Source organism: Cryptomeria japonica, chromosome 8, assembly GCF_030272615.1.
Source record: "Cryptomeria japonica chromosome 8, Sugi_1.0, whole genome shotgun sequence".
NCBI classification, from domain to species: domain Eukaryota; kingdom Viridiplantae; phylum Streptophyta; class Pinopsida; order Cupressales; family Cupressaceae; genus Cryptomeria; species Cryptomeria japonica.
The window spans coordinates 94,145,031-94,163,402 of NC_081412.1; positions in this window are offsets into that span (position 1 = coordinate 94,145,031).

The following is an 18,372-nucleotide window of genomic DNA, read 5'->3' on the forward strand; positions in this document are numbered from 1 at the left end:
CCAACTAGATTTACCTTCAACACTCAAAGGCTCAGGTGAAGGGGATGGTGAAACCTATTTAGTAGCCCAAATTGAGGAAACAACAATAGAGGGTGGGGTAGCAAAAATATAGTGAGATAGGAAAACATCATTAAGGACAACAACTTTATTAGAAGAAACAAGAAAATAATCCTTAATCCCAACATGATCCTTGAAAAAAACATTTTTTTGGTCTAAAGTAGATTTATTTTGGCAAACAACAATAGGAGAAAGAACCATTATCTTTAGCTCAAGATTTTTTTGATTAATTAAAAACGGGTTTTTGAAAGGAACCCATAACCTTGTTACAAAGTAGGAGAAAGATAAAGCATAAAAGAGGTAGAAAACAACAGTGTCTGATCACCCACACATATAAGAGTTCCTAGCCAAAAACAAGTTTTACAGGGACTTGAAACACAAACAAAAAATACCAGTCATCAAGGACAAACTAGATGCCAAGCCACAATGAGCTAGTAGCAACAAAACAATAGAAAACAAGGTTAAACAACATAGAGATTATAAAATATTGTTTAAAATTTGAATAATATTAACATTATTATCAATAAAAATCCTATTAATCTCAGCAAGATCCTCCATATTACTGGAATTCAACTACTTACCTTTATCTATGTTGTGTGTGCAAGCCAATGGTCCTTGATTGGCTTGGGTATCACCTTCTAGAATAGACACTTTCTTCTTGTGCTTGCCACAAAGTGAGATGGAGGGGGAAGCATGAGTAGGTGAGGGGGAGACATTGAGGGATTGAGATTTTTCATTAAGCCACTAAAGGACACAATTTTTTTATCATCATGGTTACAATCAACTTCTACTAGCTCAAAATTCACTCTCTCATTAGTTGTTGTACCCAAAGGCCAATTCCACAAAAAAATTATTTTAATACTATGAATACTTGTGATAAATATTTCTTTTGGACTTATTCATTTGATCTTGACTCTCGTATTAGTTTCTCTTGTCTTTTTTTTCACCACTTGTGAATAATTTTGTGGAGGTTTTTGATTAATAAAAAAAGGTTTTGAGAATGATTTTGTGAAGGTTGGTTGGCCTAAAATTGTTAATTTGACAAATGTTATTGGATGGTACAAACTTCTAATATACATTAGAAAGATATGACTAGATTGTCCACAGGGGGAGACAATGAATCTTAGGCTTCTTATTCTATATTCTTGTTAATTTATATTGTTCTTGATTGGAAGAGAGTGTTACTATATCTTGGGCTTTTGATTCATTTTCTGATTAATTAAAAATGGGTTAGGCCCATACCGTTACATATCTATAGAAAATCACAACCTAGGATGCACGAGAGATGCACACCTGGCTAAAGACAAAACACCAAAAAATAACAAAGAACTACCAAGTACTAGACCAAGACCAGGGACGAAATTAGCAAACAAAAACCACAAAATACCAACCAACCACCAAAGACACAAAAATATGGTCTATCGGGTGGAGGCATTACCCTCTTGCCAATCTTTACATAATCCTAAAACTTTATCACAGAAAGATATTGTTTTGTTAGAGTCTGTAGCAGAGTTTTGGAGTAGCAGAATCTAGAGTATCTTTAACCATAGAGAAAAGAAACTCCATTGAAGCAGAAAGGGACATATAATGTCTCTTACACTTGGCTATCTTTTAGTTCATTTCCTCCTTAATAGTCTATAAGGAAGCCAAATTCTTTAGGGCCATCTCCTAGCTTCTCTTTGAAATCTCCTCAGTTTTTCTCTTAAGGATCTCCTAGCCTTCCTATAGCTTTGAAATAACCTTAATCTCATTTTTTTGAGACACCTTCTCACTATGGTCTTTCAAAATTCCTTCAACTTTATCCCAATTCACTAATTTACTATCCATATTTCTCGTAGCTTCCCAAATCCATTCATCCTTCTCCTCCATAACCTTTTTTATCACCCTGGCATCGGTCTCGGTCACAACGTGTAGTGGATTCATGTTATCAAAAGTTAAAAAATAATGGTTTAGAAGATTTTATTTGGTGGAAAAAAATTAGAACAAATTATTTTGGCCCAAGTGTAATTTATTCATTTGGACACTTTGTCAGAATAAGTCTTTTACTTCAGACATATTAGAAAATCGGGATTCCATGGTCCTTTTAAACATGATTGGACTTGTAGTCATATTTTTTCTTGCATCCCTTTTTGTGGCTCTTTATACATAACAATACAATATTATTAGGATAACGATTTTGTTTATGTATCATCTTTTCCTAGCTTTTGGGCTCACTTGGGTCGACCTCCTTTTGTTACTTCTCTTTTTTTGGAAAATATTGTTGGAGAGGAATCATCAAATATTTTAGGGATATTAGACTATCTTTGAGTATGTTTGGCATAAGGTTTTAAACTTACTAAAACAGACTCTTTTTGTCAAGTGTTATTTTAATTAGGTCCAAGCTCCCCATGATCTCATGATTGTTAAACATTTGGACTTAAATTGCTTGGTTATGCTTCTACCAATCCCTATATCGATGCTCCTTGTAAGGTTAATATTGTTGGACATTGGTCAGCTCCTCCAAAATATGCTCATAGAATCAACACAAATGGTTCCTTTAGGGATAATTTTGGACTAGTTGGGATTGGTGATATTGGGTATGATAGAAATGGATCAATTCAATTATTTTTCTCTATTGCTATTGTATTTGGTACAAGAAATCAAATGGAAGGTCATGCCCTTCTTCTTACTTTGATATGAGAGATTGTGAATTGAATTGAAATAATATTGATGCATGAAAAAGGGCACATAATCACAAACAAAGATAAAGTGTTAATAAGTTAGTTTCCAACCAAAAACTAAAACAAATGATCTAAGACTTCCAAAATTCATATAAAAAGAGATTAGAGAATACAAAATGAAGCGTAAACACAACAAAAGAGAGAAAAGACTCCCTAAGATGCTCCCATGTTGCTTGATAAATCTCCCTTGTTTTTCTCCTCTCCAAGATTCAGAGATATGCTTGAGTATGGCCCTTAGTTTTAGCATGTAGCCATGGATTCCAAATGGAGGATTGAAATGGTTGAATATGAAATGCTTTATACTATGCAGATGCTTTGACTAGTATTTCTATGAGAAATCTCAAGTGTGAGTGTTATTCAACTATAGTAACAATGCTAATAGTTATTCCTCTTTTGCTTGAGGATGCGATTCCTTTTATAGGCAAAATAGTGAATTGGAGGGTCAAGATTGACTTGGATTATGGAGGGCTAGGATTGCATGAGAGAGGCATGATCCTCAATCCATGCTTGAAACTTCCATCAATGCAATGGCGACAAGTGACAACATGAGAGGGCTTGAGAGGAAAGGAAAGAGGCATTAAATGCATGAGAAGACACTATGGTTACCCTAGGGGGTTTCATTAGGGTTAAGTTATTGGATAAAGCTTTTATCCAAAGGATAAACTCATGTGCACGGGTTAAAGGGATAACCATGGTCAAAGAAATGAATGCTTGAAGATACACATGGGTTAAAATGATGGTTAAGTTAGATAGATAGTCTCTAACGAAGGGCCAAATGTTAGTTAACTATTAATGGTTATGTAAGAGCCTTAGATGTTTTAGAAGACTTTGGAGGTTAACTTGTTGAAGAAATAAATCCTTTAATTCTTTATGAAGACTTTGCATGTTTTTGAGAAGTGAATGTGTAAATGTTTAGGAGTGAATTAGGCTAATTAGAATGTATTAGAATATTCTAGAAGAATGGATTAGTTGGCAAGAGGATTTGTAGGAGAATGCAAGTGGGGGGATTTTAGGATTTAGATTCTACAAGTGATTAGAAGGAGGTTTAGGCTAATTTACAGTTACCAAATTTTCACCTACATGTTGAATCAGGTAGAGCCACCAAGATTTTTTCAAACAAATGGTACATTTTATAACCTCTCTATGTTGCATTAAAGTACACCAATAAATAATTGCAAAATAAATAATTTCATTGATATCTATGAAGCATAAAAAGATTGAATAAGTCTTTTTGAAGAAATGTAATCTTTATTGAAGATGATAAACTACATGTCTCACACAACAAGTCGTGAGACTTACTTTGCTCAAATAAATGTATATAAGGATCATTTATACATGAATGAGTAAACACTACAAAGAAGAACATGTAAAGAGGGTAACCAGTCATTCCCTGAATATCTGGTATTATTGGTCTGATCTACTCCTGATGGTGTTGCCTCACTTCTCCTAGCTTCCCTTGGTCCTTATGCTTCATCTTTCCTACATACAGTGTGAATAATGAGTTAGAACAAGTTTGTAAGCAATGAAAGGTTGCACACTAAACATGAACATTTACCCATACACATATAATCTAGCCCCTATGTGCATTTATTTTCCTAACTAGTTTGTTCCATGTGCAGTAGTAGGTCTAATCATTTTTAGTTTCAGCATTTGGGGTAAAATGTGGCTCCCACAAGGGTTGAGCTCAACATGCAAATGAAAGGTATAGTAACTAAATTTTTCTCTCAGACTATTTAAGTCTAGAGTCCTGCCATAGGAATAATCAGATTTGAAAGGAAAAAATATTGGTGTTGATCTTTGTATTTGTCATCAAAGGATTCATTTGGTAGAAACTCTAGACTTAAATAGTTTCAAAGTACTCATGTTAATCATAGATATTTATCTATTAAAGGGACACAACTTTGTATCCTAAAACCTTTTGGTTTAATCTTACAAGTCAATCATAATTAGACTTGTAGTCAAATCTATGAAGTAGCATGAAAAGATGCATAAAGGACACATGAAAAGTATAAATGTTGCATGTTTGTGGTTACAATGACAGGGAAGAGTGCAAATAAAAAATGTTTTAAAAGTGTGAAATCAGTTCATAATTGGAAAACATGATTGGAGTTGTAGTCATATTTTTTCTTGCGTCCCTTTTTGTGGCTCTTTATACATAACAATACAGTATTATTAGGATAACGATTTTGTTTATGTATCATATTTTCCTAACTTTTGGGCTCACTTGGGTCGACCTCCTTTTGTTACTTCTCTTTTTTTGGAAAATATTGTTGGAGAGGAATCATCAAATATTTTAGGGATATTAGACTATCTTTGAGTATGTTTGGCATAAGGTTTTAAACTTACTAAAACAGACTCTTTTTGTCAAGTGTTATTTTAATTAGGTCCAAGCTCCCCATGATCTCATGATTCTTAAACATTTGGACTTAAATTGCTTGGTTATGCTTCTACCAATCCCTATATTGATGCTCCTTGTAAGGTTAATATTGTTGGACATTGGTCAGCTCCTCCAAAATATGCTCATAGAATCAACACCAATGGTTCCTTTAGGAATAATTTTGGACCAGTTGGCATTGGTGATATTGGGTATGATAGAAATGGATCAATTCAATTATTTTTCTCTATTGCTATTGTATTTGGTACAAGAAATCAAATGGAAGGTCATGCCCTTCTTCTTACTTTGATATGAGAGATTGTGAATTGAATTGAAATAATATTGATGCATGAAAAAGGGCACATAATCACAAACAAAGATCAAGTGTTAATAAGTTAGTTTCCAACCAAAAACTAAAACAAATGATCTAAGACTTCCAAAATTCATATAAAAAGAGATTAGAGAATACAAAATGAAGCGTAAACACAACAAAAGAGAGAAAAGACTCCCTAAGATGCTCCCATGTTGCTTGATAGATCTCCCTTGTTCTTCTCCTCTCCAAGATCTAGAGATATGCTTGAGTATGGCCCTTAGTTTTAGCATGTAGCCATGGATTCCAAATGGACGATTGAAATGGTTGAATATGAAATGCTTTATGCTATGCAGAAGCTTAGACTAGTATTTCTATGAGAAATCTCAAGTGTGAGTGCTATTCAACTATAGTAACAATGCTAACAGTTATTCCTCTTTTGCTTGAGGATGCGATTCCTTTTATAGGTAAAATAGTGAATTGGAGGGTCAAGATTGACTTGGATTATGGAGGGCTAGGATTGCATGAGAGAGGCATGATCCTCAATCCATGCTTGAAACTTCCATCAATGCAATGGCAACAAGTGACAACATGAGAGGGATTGAGAGGAAAGGGAAGAGGCATTAAGTGCATGAGAAGACACGATGGTTACCCTAGGGGGTTTCGTTAGGGTTAAGTTAATGGATAAAGATTTTATCCAAAGGATAAACTCATGTGCACGGGTTAAAGGGATAACCGTGGTCAAAGAAATGAATGCTTGAAGATACACATGGGTTAAAATGATGGTTAAGTTAGATAGATAGTCTCTAACGAAGGGCCAAATGTTAGTTAACCATTAATGGTTATGTAAGAGCCTTAAATGTTTTAGAAGACTTTGGAGGTTAACTTGTTGAAGAAATAAATCCTTTAATTCTTTATGAAGACTTTGCATGTTTTTGAGAAGTGACCCCTTCTTAAAGAATGTGTAAATGTTTAGGAGGGAATTAGGATAATTAGAATGGATCAGAATATTCTAGAAGAATGGATTAGTCGGCAAGTGGATTTGTAGAAGAATGCAAGTGGGGGGATTTCAGGATTTAGATTCTACAAGTGATTAGAAGGAGGTTTAGGCTAATTTACAGTTACCAAAATTTCACCTACAGGCTAAATCAGGTAGAGCCACCAAGATTTTTTCAAACAAGTGGTATATTTTATAACCTCTCTATGTTCCATTAAAGTACACCAATAAATAATTTCATTTATATCTATGAAGCATAAAAAGATCGAATAAGTCTTTCTGAAGAAATGTAATATCTATTGAAGATGATAAACTACATGTCTCATAGAACAAGTCGTGAGACTTACTTTGCTCAAATAAATATATATAAGCATCATTTATACATGAATGAGTAAACATTGCAAAGAAGAACATGTAAAGGGGGTAACCAGTCATTTCTTGAATGTCTGGTATTGTTGGTCTGATCTGCTCCTGATGGTGTTGCCTCGCTTCTCCTAGCTTCCCTTGGTCCTTATGCTTCATCTTTCCTACATACAGTGTGAATAATGAGTTAGAACAAGGTTATAAGAAATGAAAGGTTGCACACTAAACATGAACATTTACCCATACATGTATAATCTAGCCCCTATGTGCATTTATTTTCCTAACTAGTTTGTTCCATGTGTAGTAGTAGGTCTAATCATTTTTAGTTTCAGCATTTGGGGTAAAAAGTTGCTCCCACAAGGGTTGAGCCCAACATGCAAATGAAAGGTACAGTAACTAAATTTTTCTCTCAGACTATTTAAGTCTAGAGTCCTACCATAGGAATAATCAGATTTGAAAGGAAAAAAAATTGGTGTTGATCTTTGTATTTGTCGTCAAAGGATTCATTTGGTAGAAACTGTAGACTTAAATAGTTTCAAAGTACTCATGTTAATCATAGATATTAATCTATTAAAGGGACACAACTTTGTATCCTAAAACCTTTTGGTTTAATCTTACAAGTCAATCATTATTAGACTTGTAGTCAAATCTATGAAGTAGCGTGAAAAGATGCATAAAGTACACATGAAAAGTATAAATGTTGCACGTTTGTGGTTACAACAACAGGGGAGAGTGCAAATAAAAAATGTTTTAAAAGTGTGAAATCAGTTCATAATTGGAAAACATGATTAAAAGTAATTGTAGAATTATTAAAGGGACATGATATTATTATCATGAAACCTTTTAGTTTACAATTTTAGACCTAAAAGAGTAAGCATCGAGACATCTATCAAAGGCTTTCAAAAGGAACATAGAGAGATCTTTACTTTCAATAAACCATGGATACACTATACAAGGCAAGATTTCTACAGTCAGGCTAGAATGTAATATTGCAATTAATAAACATGAAGTAGTCACAACTTCTAAGCAAGTATGACTCAAAAAGGTTAGTGAAAATAGAAATCAATACATTTCTAAAGAGAAAAGTAGCATGAAAGGATTATCATTTATAAGGGAGTTTTGTGATTGGTGTCAATCTAAATCATCAATGGTTGGACATCTTCAAAATCATTCCTTTTATAGTTTGAAGGAGCCCCAGTCACTATCATGATAGTCATATGTCACTATCACAAAATTGAAGATCAAAGCAAATAACAAATCATCTCAAGAAGGGATAGTTCATAGGTTACAAATTTTGAATCATAGAGGTGACGACAAATGATAGTAAAGTGCAGGTATAAAAACATTGTTCATAATGTGAAGGTGAATCAAACGAGATACATGTTCATTAATGACAATCAAAAGACCTTGGCATGGTCCTATTGTAGAACACTCATGCACAACCATGCACAAAGAACATATACAATAACTAGTGCAGACTCAAAATTACCATTTACTATCAAATGATTAGTCATATAGCTATGATCTTGTTAAGAGCATATACAGCTAGGTGGAATATCTCATTCAAAAGGGTAGTAAGAAATTCTTAAGGATAGTAATAAATAGTGATCTCCAAATCTAAGGAAGCCTCACAAAGAGGTCAGGTCAAGTTCAAAAGCCATCATGATTAGGGTACATTAAGATAGACATCATGACATGAAAATATATAGTCACAATAAATGCTTACACTTGTGGAGACACAACTCTTTGTTACTATAAAGCTTTTAATAATATGTTGATCAACAAATTCAAAACAAAGAATCATGGCCTGAAACAACCCTATGTCAAGTGTTAAAGAGAATTTCTCGGAGGTAAATCATGAATACTCGGCTTAGGCTACAACCAAATACTATGAAGACCCTTGTGGGTTTTTAATAAAAGAACCTACAAATCAAGTGTAATTCAAGATGCACGGACACGATAGTGAGGTCATTGCTTTTAAAAGAGGAAAATAGAAACTGCAATAAGCCACGGCCATAGGAATGGAGGTCATTAAGAAAAGAAGGAAAAATCCCTTCCAAGAATAAGCCCCATCAAGATTAGTAGTTTCAAAGATCAGATACACCTTCACAACAATGCACAAGGAGAAATAATGACTGCAAAAATGAAAGGTATCCAGAGATATCATGGAGAAATGAAAATTGTGATCACACGAGAGTGATTAAAGATGATTTGAGAACCCAAATAAATCCTGATAAAACATCAACAATACAATTTTCTCATAGCAACAAATACGATCCGTGGGTAGGTTTTTGTCTCAGAGTTCGAGCCTACATGTTGTGTGCAATAGAGAAAAGGTATCAAAATGACAAATCAAATACAAGAGCTTGTGGCCTTGTGGTTTCAAACATGCATCCAAATCCATAAACATTAAACTCAAATCGATGTATATCAAATATCCTTTTTTAAAATATGTATGATAAAGGAATCTAAGAGCATGAAGTTATAACCCAATCACGTAAAGATGTATAAAGAACAAAGCAGAGAAAGCCTGATTTTTGTAACAATGTGCCAGTAGAGATGCTCACCCCAAATGGCAAGATGGAGAGGTGCTCAATTTGCAAAGTTTTCCACAAATTTTGCAAAGAAATTCTTCATCAAATCCTAGTCATCGCAACCGCTAGAGATACAAAATGCAAAATGAGATGTGAAGGTTGCAAAATATGATTTAGGGCTAGAATACCCTAAAAAGGATCTCGAACTAAAATGGCATTTTTGCCAAAGTTTTAAAAAATAAAACTTTTGACTAAATACACCCATTGGCCAAGAATTTTAAGTCTTACTTCAAAAAACCATGTCCATGCTATACATCAATTCTTTATGGCTTGTTCTTTCATTTTGATTTATGTGTGAAGGCCGAATTGGGCAATAATTAATTTTGCATTAGAACAGAATTGTGAAGCTATCTGACTTAAAGATGTTGTTATAAATCATTAAGTCACATAGCTATTATTGAATGCAAAATTAATGTATTATTAACACATGGAGAAGAGGTGGAGGGTTATTTTTGCCAAGTGTGTAAGAGCTTTCAATATGTATTTCATGTGTTTTTGAGATGGCCAAAGTAGTTGCTAGGTGTATGGTGCAGTTGGAGGTTGTTTACAAACACATGGAGGGTATCTAGGGGTTGTTTGAGTCAATTTAGTGAGGATTATTGCAAATTTGAAGTTTCATCATGTTGGACTAGATCAAAGTTGACTCTTTCACTTGTTTAGAGAGCTTTTGGAGGAGATTTAAGGGCTAGATTTTAGGCTTTATTGTTGGATCCAACCCCAATTAGTTTCTTGTTCCTATCTTCTTGGATTTTGGAGGGAAAGAGAAAAGGATATATTCCATTTGTAACTCTTTTTTGAGGGAGTTCAGATTATGTAATTCATGCTTACTGACTCTTGAAGTCCTTCAACGTTTTCTCTCATTTTCATGTAACTCTTTTGGTCATGTATTACAGTGGGAGCCTTGGAAATCAATAAGATAAGCTATTTTACCTTCTTAATTTTTGTGTTACTATATGTATTTTTGAGTGATTGATCCTTTAGCTTGTGAATTTCTTCATTCCTATTTATTGTGTCTCATTCCTAGCATCTTTAGATAGAAAAGTATATGTAGTTGCAGGTTGTAAGTTGTGTTAAGTTGGAGGTGTTTTGAGTTGTGAAAGTTTCTTTCCTTCAAATCCACATGCATAGTAGCCTTCTTGCAAAATATTGATGCAAATACATATCTTTATGAGTTGTGTATATCAACTTTTTTGTTGACTGTCTTGTGTTTACAAGATGCTTTGCAGGTCTTGCTTGATATTTAGGTGCATCACTCTTTATTTCTTAAGTTTTTAAGCTTTTTAGTTCATGTTCTTCCTTACCCTTTACATCTGCAAGATATTATTATAGTTGATAACCAAATAGAAATAGCTAGGAGCTGGCCTGATCCAAAGGTTCTATTCAGTTATAGGTGACCAACAGCCTTGGATTGATCCCATGTTTCTCTAGAAAGATTAGTTTTCAACTTTGCATAGGGTGCATTTCTGGGAGATAATAGTTTTTGGCACACCCGGTGGGACTGTCATCAAGACAATTGAAGGATCTTCAATGTTTTGTTGGTTTTGATGTGCAACCAATAGATTTTAAGAATTTCAAGAGGTGATTAAAGCATATTTGGCAACTCTAATTTTGTGAGTAGATTTACTGCATTTTATAGCTTATGAGAAGAGTGCAAACAAGAAGCAACTCTTTGTCCTTTGAATACCTACAACTTTCACCTCCTAAAAGAAGAGGGAGGACTGCAAAAAGAACTCCTAAGCAATCCAAAAGAGTGCAGTCAACACCACCCAACTTCAAGCTAGTAAGTCCTTTTGTGTTATCGGTTGTCTTACCCATTTTTTTGGCTCAGGTTAACCCACCTCCAGTTGTTCCTATGGCTAGAAAATTTCTTTTTGTGCCATTTAATGGAGGCAACCCTTTGAATCTTATAGTAAATGATGATATTCCAGTGGTGACACTTAAAAGTCTACCTTTCTATATAGGGGAGGATCAAACCACTCCCATAGAGAATATCACAGATATTGCCACTCTTTGTGGAGTACATCATATAACTCAGGAAAATGTAGCCTTTAGGTTACTAGCTGCTTATTTTAAGGGTAAATCTTTGCAATGGTTTAGAGGCCTGACAGTTGGCTTAGTTGCAACATGGGATGATCTAGGGGAAACGTTTTACAATCAATTTAAAGACAAGTTTGATCATCTGTCCCTTGTTGAGAAACTTACTACTATTAAAAGGGCTCCTCAATAATAGATGTTTGACTTTAATTTTCGATTCCAAAGGACTTGGGATAGAATTCCTACCACTGTTAAGCCATCTACTAAATATGATTTTCTCTAGTACTTAAGATCCCTAAATAGTGATATAGCAATGATGATCCAATCAATGGGAGGATTTTCACTACTTGATGCATATGAGATATCCAATAAAGTAGTAAATAGTTTAATTCAAGCCAGGAAGATTGCTCCCAGACCTCCGATGCCCATATTTCTAGACAGTCAACCCAACATGCCTTTGCGGATTCCATCATTTGCACCATTGCCAATGGTGCCAATATTATCAGTAGCTACTCAGACTACTATGACTCAAGAAGTTGTTGCTTCGGGTTCATCCCAAGAATTACAAGAAATCAAAATCCTACTTCAGACTTTTGGTAACAAGCTGGTGAACTTAGAAAAGCAGTAGTCTCATAGCAAACCCCCTTATCAGCAACAAAGTCAGTCTTCAAATCAGCTTTTTCAAGGACAACAACAACAGTACCAGGGAAATAGACCTTACTATCAAGGTCCAAGGTAGAATGTGAATCAGAGGCCTTTTCAAACATATAATCCAGCACCTATCAATGCAGTAAAAGATCTTGTACCCATTCAAAATAATCTTTCTGCTGATTATGAATGGTGTTTTCCTTGTGGTCAGACTCATGACCAAGCTACATGTGCAAATGGTGTCATCAATCAAGCTTTAATGGTGCAAAGTACTACAAATAGTTCAAGTGCTACAAGTCTAAAGCTTAAATTGCCTAATGATGGAGATTCACAACAATAAGAGAAACATACACATGACACTGCTCTGCTAAATCGGCAAGTAGAGGAGTTTTAGAGAATGAATGTAGATGATACTCTAGTTTTTGCTAACACTAGATCAAATAAAAGAGATTTTGAGCTTGAGCAAGCATCTAGTAAAGTGAAAGAAGCAACTACAGAACTATCTACATCACAAATACCTCACATCTTATATGGAAACACTCAGCCGACTACTAAGTAACAGCCCCATTTGCAAGATGACCATGCTAGTGTGAAAACCCATCAAAAGGTGAGTCTAACTTTACCTTTCAATATTATTGAAAATATGAAGAAAATGAACATAACTATGTCTATGTGGGACTCCCTAGCTATTCCTAGTCATCAAAATATGCTACAATTAGCATTAAAAGATTTGAAAAAATTAAAAAAATCCCTAGTAGGTCAAGATAGGGTCGTGTTGACTAATAATCTTCAGGAAAGTAAGCTAGCGAATAAAGAGGAACAAAAAAATGTGAAGCCTCCTCCTTTTTATTTGTCTTTAATCATTGGGGATAAGTTAGTCCATAATTGCATGGTTGATAGTGGACCAAGCAGTTCTGTCATGCCAAGATAGATTGTTGATATTTTAGGATTAACTTACCAACCCTTACAGAAAGGAGTGTTGCAGTTAGATGGGACAAAAATAAATACCATAGGGGTAATTAAGGATTTGGGTTTAACATTGCATGCTTTCCCAAATTTCTCCCTTCCCATGAAGTGTTTGTCATTGATCTTCCCCCTTATTTTTCCATGTGCTTATCAAGAGATTTCACTACCAAGATTGGAGGATATTTATCATCAGATTGGTCACATATGCTTTTTAGGACTAGATATGTTACTAAGGTAACCATTAGATCCGAGTCCCTTGCTAAAGACTATATTGATCCATATACACCATTTCTAGTAAATATCAACACAGTTATTCCCCAGAAGGATGAGCTTGCTGCATCTTAGGAGTTGCATGTTGGCATTTTTTCTGTTTATGATGTGATTGTCATTGATGGATAGACACTTGCATTGAGATCTCCTTTATTTGTATGAGTTAGAACCCAACCGGTATGTTGTATTATAGTCTTTAGACTATTGGTGTTTTGTAGAATGTGTTTACCGGTCTGAAGCAGCATGTCGACCCCAAGTGGTTCGTGGATCTCAAGCGGTATGAGGGATCAAAGCAGCATAACACATTTTTACCAGTCTTCATTTTTGTCAAATCGGCAACCGGTATTTTGTATGAACTGGTAATATTTTGTGATGAGTTACCATCCACTGATTGTTTGATGGTGCCGACACTTTGGTGGTGCATATTGTGTCATGTTACCAAATGTGTCTAGATACATTGAACCTAGGAAATTGTATTGTAATCCTATTGGACTGACATGAAATCAGATTTCTTTATAAGGACATCATGTCTAGGGTTTTAGGTTATTGTTGTGGTCAATGTTGTTGCTAGAGTTTAAGGTGGTTGATGGGTTAGAGAGAGTCTGAATGTGTAGAAGACTAAAGTAATGCTGGAAAGCATTTGGAACGAGCTATCAAGGATCTAACCAAGCAATCTGTGCTATTTGCTAGATCATATACTTGTTGATTACTCACCTCTTTGACAAGTTTGAAGCCCTTAACCGGGTAGGCTCAGAGTAGCCTTTGTAAAATCCTCTAACAAGGTGGTTCACATCTGTGGATCTAAAGTCCTCTAGCAATGTAGTCTTTAATCAGACTTATCTCCTAACAGAGATTGAGATTCCTAACAAGATCTGTTCTGGTAAAGAACATTGTAAGACCTTAACCGGTCTGGTTCCTATTCTACAGATAGTTACTTGTGAGTTCCATCTCACCATGGTTTTTCCCATTTGGGTTTCCACGTCAAAATCTCTTGTGTTATGGTGTTTGTGCTTCTATGGATAAATGCATTATTTGCTATTTGGTTTGCATGTGTGGTAACCGGTTTGTCTGCTAAACTATTTTACCAGTTTATTGTTAGTCTAGGAAAGTGTTTAAGTGCAACAATTTTTGGCATACTAATTCACCCCCCCCTCTTAGTATTCATCAATTGGTATCAGAGCCAACCTTTCTATAAGTTTAACCACTTGGAAAGAGATATGGGGGAATACACATTGAGGGAACTTACTCATCAGCTCACTCAGTCTGAGCAAGCCTATGATGAGCTTATGGTAAAATATAAGGCCTCTTAGGCAAAAAGGAGAGAACATGCTGAGAAACTAATGGAGCTATCTTAAAATAGTTCTTTTGATGAAGCAGATATGGAAGTCCTTATTCAAGAAGTAGAAAAGCTGAATGAATCAAAGTCCAACTTGAGAAAGGAGTTGGAAGGAATGACTATCCGAATGTGTCAAGAGCTTGAAACCTGGAGGAAGGCTAAGATCTGGTGAAGGACAAAGATTATGAGAACTCCAAGTTGAAGCAAGAGATCAATTCTCTAACTGCTCAACTCCATGTGAGCAAAGTGGAAAAGGATGACATGCAAGGAGAACTGAACATTGCCATCTTTGAGAATGAAAACCTGAGGGAAACAAATGCTAATATTTCCAAAGAACTCTTTGAGTCAAGGGAAATACTTGCTAAGCTCAACAAGAGTACTGTCAAGCTAGAGAAAAAGCTTGAATCTGCCAAACCTGTCAAGAACACTGATGGACTTGGTTATTCTGGTCATGAGGAAGGTGAGATCTCTAGTGCAAATGTTGAAGCATCAAAGAAGCAACCGACATTCAAAGGTAAAGGTAAGAAAAAACTCAAACCTGTTTGCTTTAATTGCCTTAAAGAAGGACATACTGCCAATGTGTGTAGAAGTAAGGCTTACAATAATTTTCCTTATTTTCTAAATGATAAGCCTAGACCCAAAAGATTCAATGGTAACTATTATGCATGCAACAAGTTTGGGCATAGAGCATTTGAATGCAGGTCTGTCATGCACAACACCAGAAGGTATCCTCAGAGGAATCAAGGAGTTGGTTTGGAATCTTTTGTGAACCAGAATCCCAACCGGTTTAGTACCTATGATCATCAGTCAGGTAGCGGTGGCTATCAAGTGGTAACTAGATGGAGAGAAAACTATTGGATTTGTCATGGTCATGGTCACACTACTACAACATGCAGGAGGAAGAACAACAATGTGAATAATGGACCTTGGAGAGCACCTGGATTAGTTTGCTATCATTGCAACAAACCGGGTCATATTGCTAGATTTTGCAGAAGTAGAAAGAACATATCTAATGATATACCAATCACTTCAGAAGGAAAGATTGATATTGACACTATTCAATCGGATATGAACAAAACTTGGAAGAAGAAACCAATGGTGTTACAAGAAGAACCGATTTCTGCACCTAGTGTGGAAATATCAAAACCGACAAACTAAGCATTAGAAAAGCTTAGGGGAAGCAAGTGACAAAATGTTTTGAACCCCCGATTTACACCGGTAAAAGACCTAACCGGTGTGTGATACCTGTCTTGTGACGGAAGACCAAAAATGGTAAAAGGCAAAATTAGGGTTTACACCCTAATAGTGGAGCATTAATTGTGGTAGGTGAGGAACTTGTTTAAAAGGGATTTTGAAATCATTTCTCACTTATCATTTTCAAGGGAAGAAATTTTTCAAAGAGTAGAGCGAAGAAAAGGTGATTTGTGCTGCAATTCTGAGAGATTGTGAAACCACGAAGGAGATTCAAATTCAAATTGCAAATGGTCAAGTGAAGAACACAAAGCGGTGATTCTGCAACCGACGAAGTGTGAGGTGAAGGAGAATCTGAAAGCCCTAAATTCACAATTTTCAAAAGGTATTTCTCGAGTTTTTAAGCTTCTATTATGGCTTGTACATCTCATACTAGTTCTAGTGCATTTGTCGAATTTGCAAGCTTTATTCAATGCAAGTCTAAATATAATGCCTTGTCTCAAGTATCGACTAGTGTTATAGTAGAGGAAGGAATCTCAGATTACATAGATTGCAAAATTGAAGACCTAGGGTCTCTAGCTATCCACTTGCAGCTAGGTTTATTTTGTGGAAAAGCTAAGAAGATCAAACTGCAGTATAGTATACTAGAGAAAAAGAAGCTCCACAATGTTGTTTACTTCCTGGAATATTTCATAGATGATCACATTAGGATCATTCTGAGTAGAGTCCATGGTGACAAGATGTACTAGGAGAGAACGCATGATATTACACTGCAAGCAATTCATTGCGTCACTGGTTTCTACAAAACAGGGGAAGTGCTGGCCCTAAGGACGGTAAGCAAGACTAAAATGGCCAAGCTCACCAATTTAGTGAGTGACTCATGAGGAATGACTGTTAATTCCATCAAGGATGACCTTGTGAAATATGCGTGCATGGTGATTGGATACCGGACGTTCTTAGCCAACAGAATTAACTCTGTATCTGTTGTAGTGGTAAATGCTGCTTATAGGATGGTCAAGGAAGATGCATCATTCGACCTATGCACCGGTATGTAGAGGCAATTCTTGTTGAATCTGAAAACAATCAAACAGGATAATGCATTGAAATTCAAGTTTGGTCAACTACTGGTCAGGTTATTCTTTTATTTTCAAGGTTACTTCCCTAGAGTGGGAGACATTCAGTGGTCTGCGGACCAACCGGTAACCAAGCAGATTAAAGAAAGTCTACAAGCAGTCGGAACTAGCTACCCTGAAGTTCTGAGCAAGTACTTTGATGAGTTTAGACGCAAAATGAGCTAAAGGATGAGAATATCAGGTGATATTGTCAAGAAGTATGAAGATGATATCTACTTTATCATCAAAGTTGATCAATGCATAATGGAGGCTGTTGAGCCTAGAGAGGAAGAAGTGGAGCCAATGGGCTATGATGTGATGTATGATATGTTGGATGGGTATGCCTCTAGCCTTATTGCCTCACCTCTTGATCCAAAGGCAAAGAGAACCGGAACCTATGTGGAAAGGGTAACACCGGTTGAGGAACCCTCTGCAAAGAAAGGAAAAGAAGCTTTAGTGAAGAAGGCAAAAGCAGTGCCTGTAGCATCGACACCGGTTACTACAACAACTCCTAAAGTGACCAATCAGTCACCAGCTAAAAAGAAACTAGAAGTGGCACCTGCTAAAGTCTTCGAGAGGAAAAGGAAGACTAGAACCAATGAACCAGACTCCGAAGATACTGTGTCTGAGGAGATGCCCAAGAAGGTCAGACAGACAAAGAAAAAGACAAAGCATGAACCAACATCATCTGCATCGGTAAATATTGATATTTCTTCCTATAAACCTTTGACACATTGTCAAAGAACAATAAAGAATATTAGGAGAAAATTGTTACATGATTTAGTAGACTACTTTGATGATTTTAGTGATGAGGAAAAGGAAGAGGTAGAACAGGAGATTATTAAATATTTGTGCACCTATGACCGGTCACCCTCAGAGATTAAATCTCAGACACTAGATTCTTTATACAAGTCATTAGATAATAAATGGCACATTGCAATAGAGGAGTAGGAAATTAGGGAGAAAGTTTTTGCACAGTACTTTCCTGACCTATCAAATTCTGAGTTATTTGATATTATTGACCAAAATAAAGGACTCTTCTTCACTAGAAGAAGAAGACTTTGGCTGTTAGAAGGAAGAGTTGATGATGTCGAAAAGGACACTCATCAGTATATGGTAGCCACTGTCCATTCTTACAAAGCACTTCAAGATAGCAAGAAGGCTGAACAAGAACTGGCAGTGACAAAACTGGATGAAGTGTTTGATGATGAAGGAAATTTGGTTGTTGAACCAATTGACACCATTGATGTCGATGCTCTAGACGTAGAGGATGTTACTCAGGAAATACCATCTGAGGGAACAGGACAGGAGCAACAGGCTAAATAGGCTGATAAACAAGCCAAGGATAGATAGGAAGTGGCAAAGAAATAGGCGAAGAAGAAGAAAATGGATGAAGATGA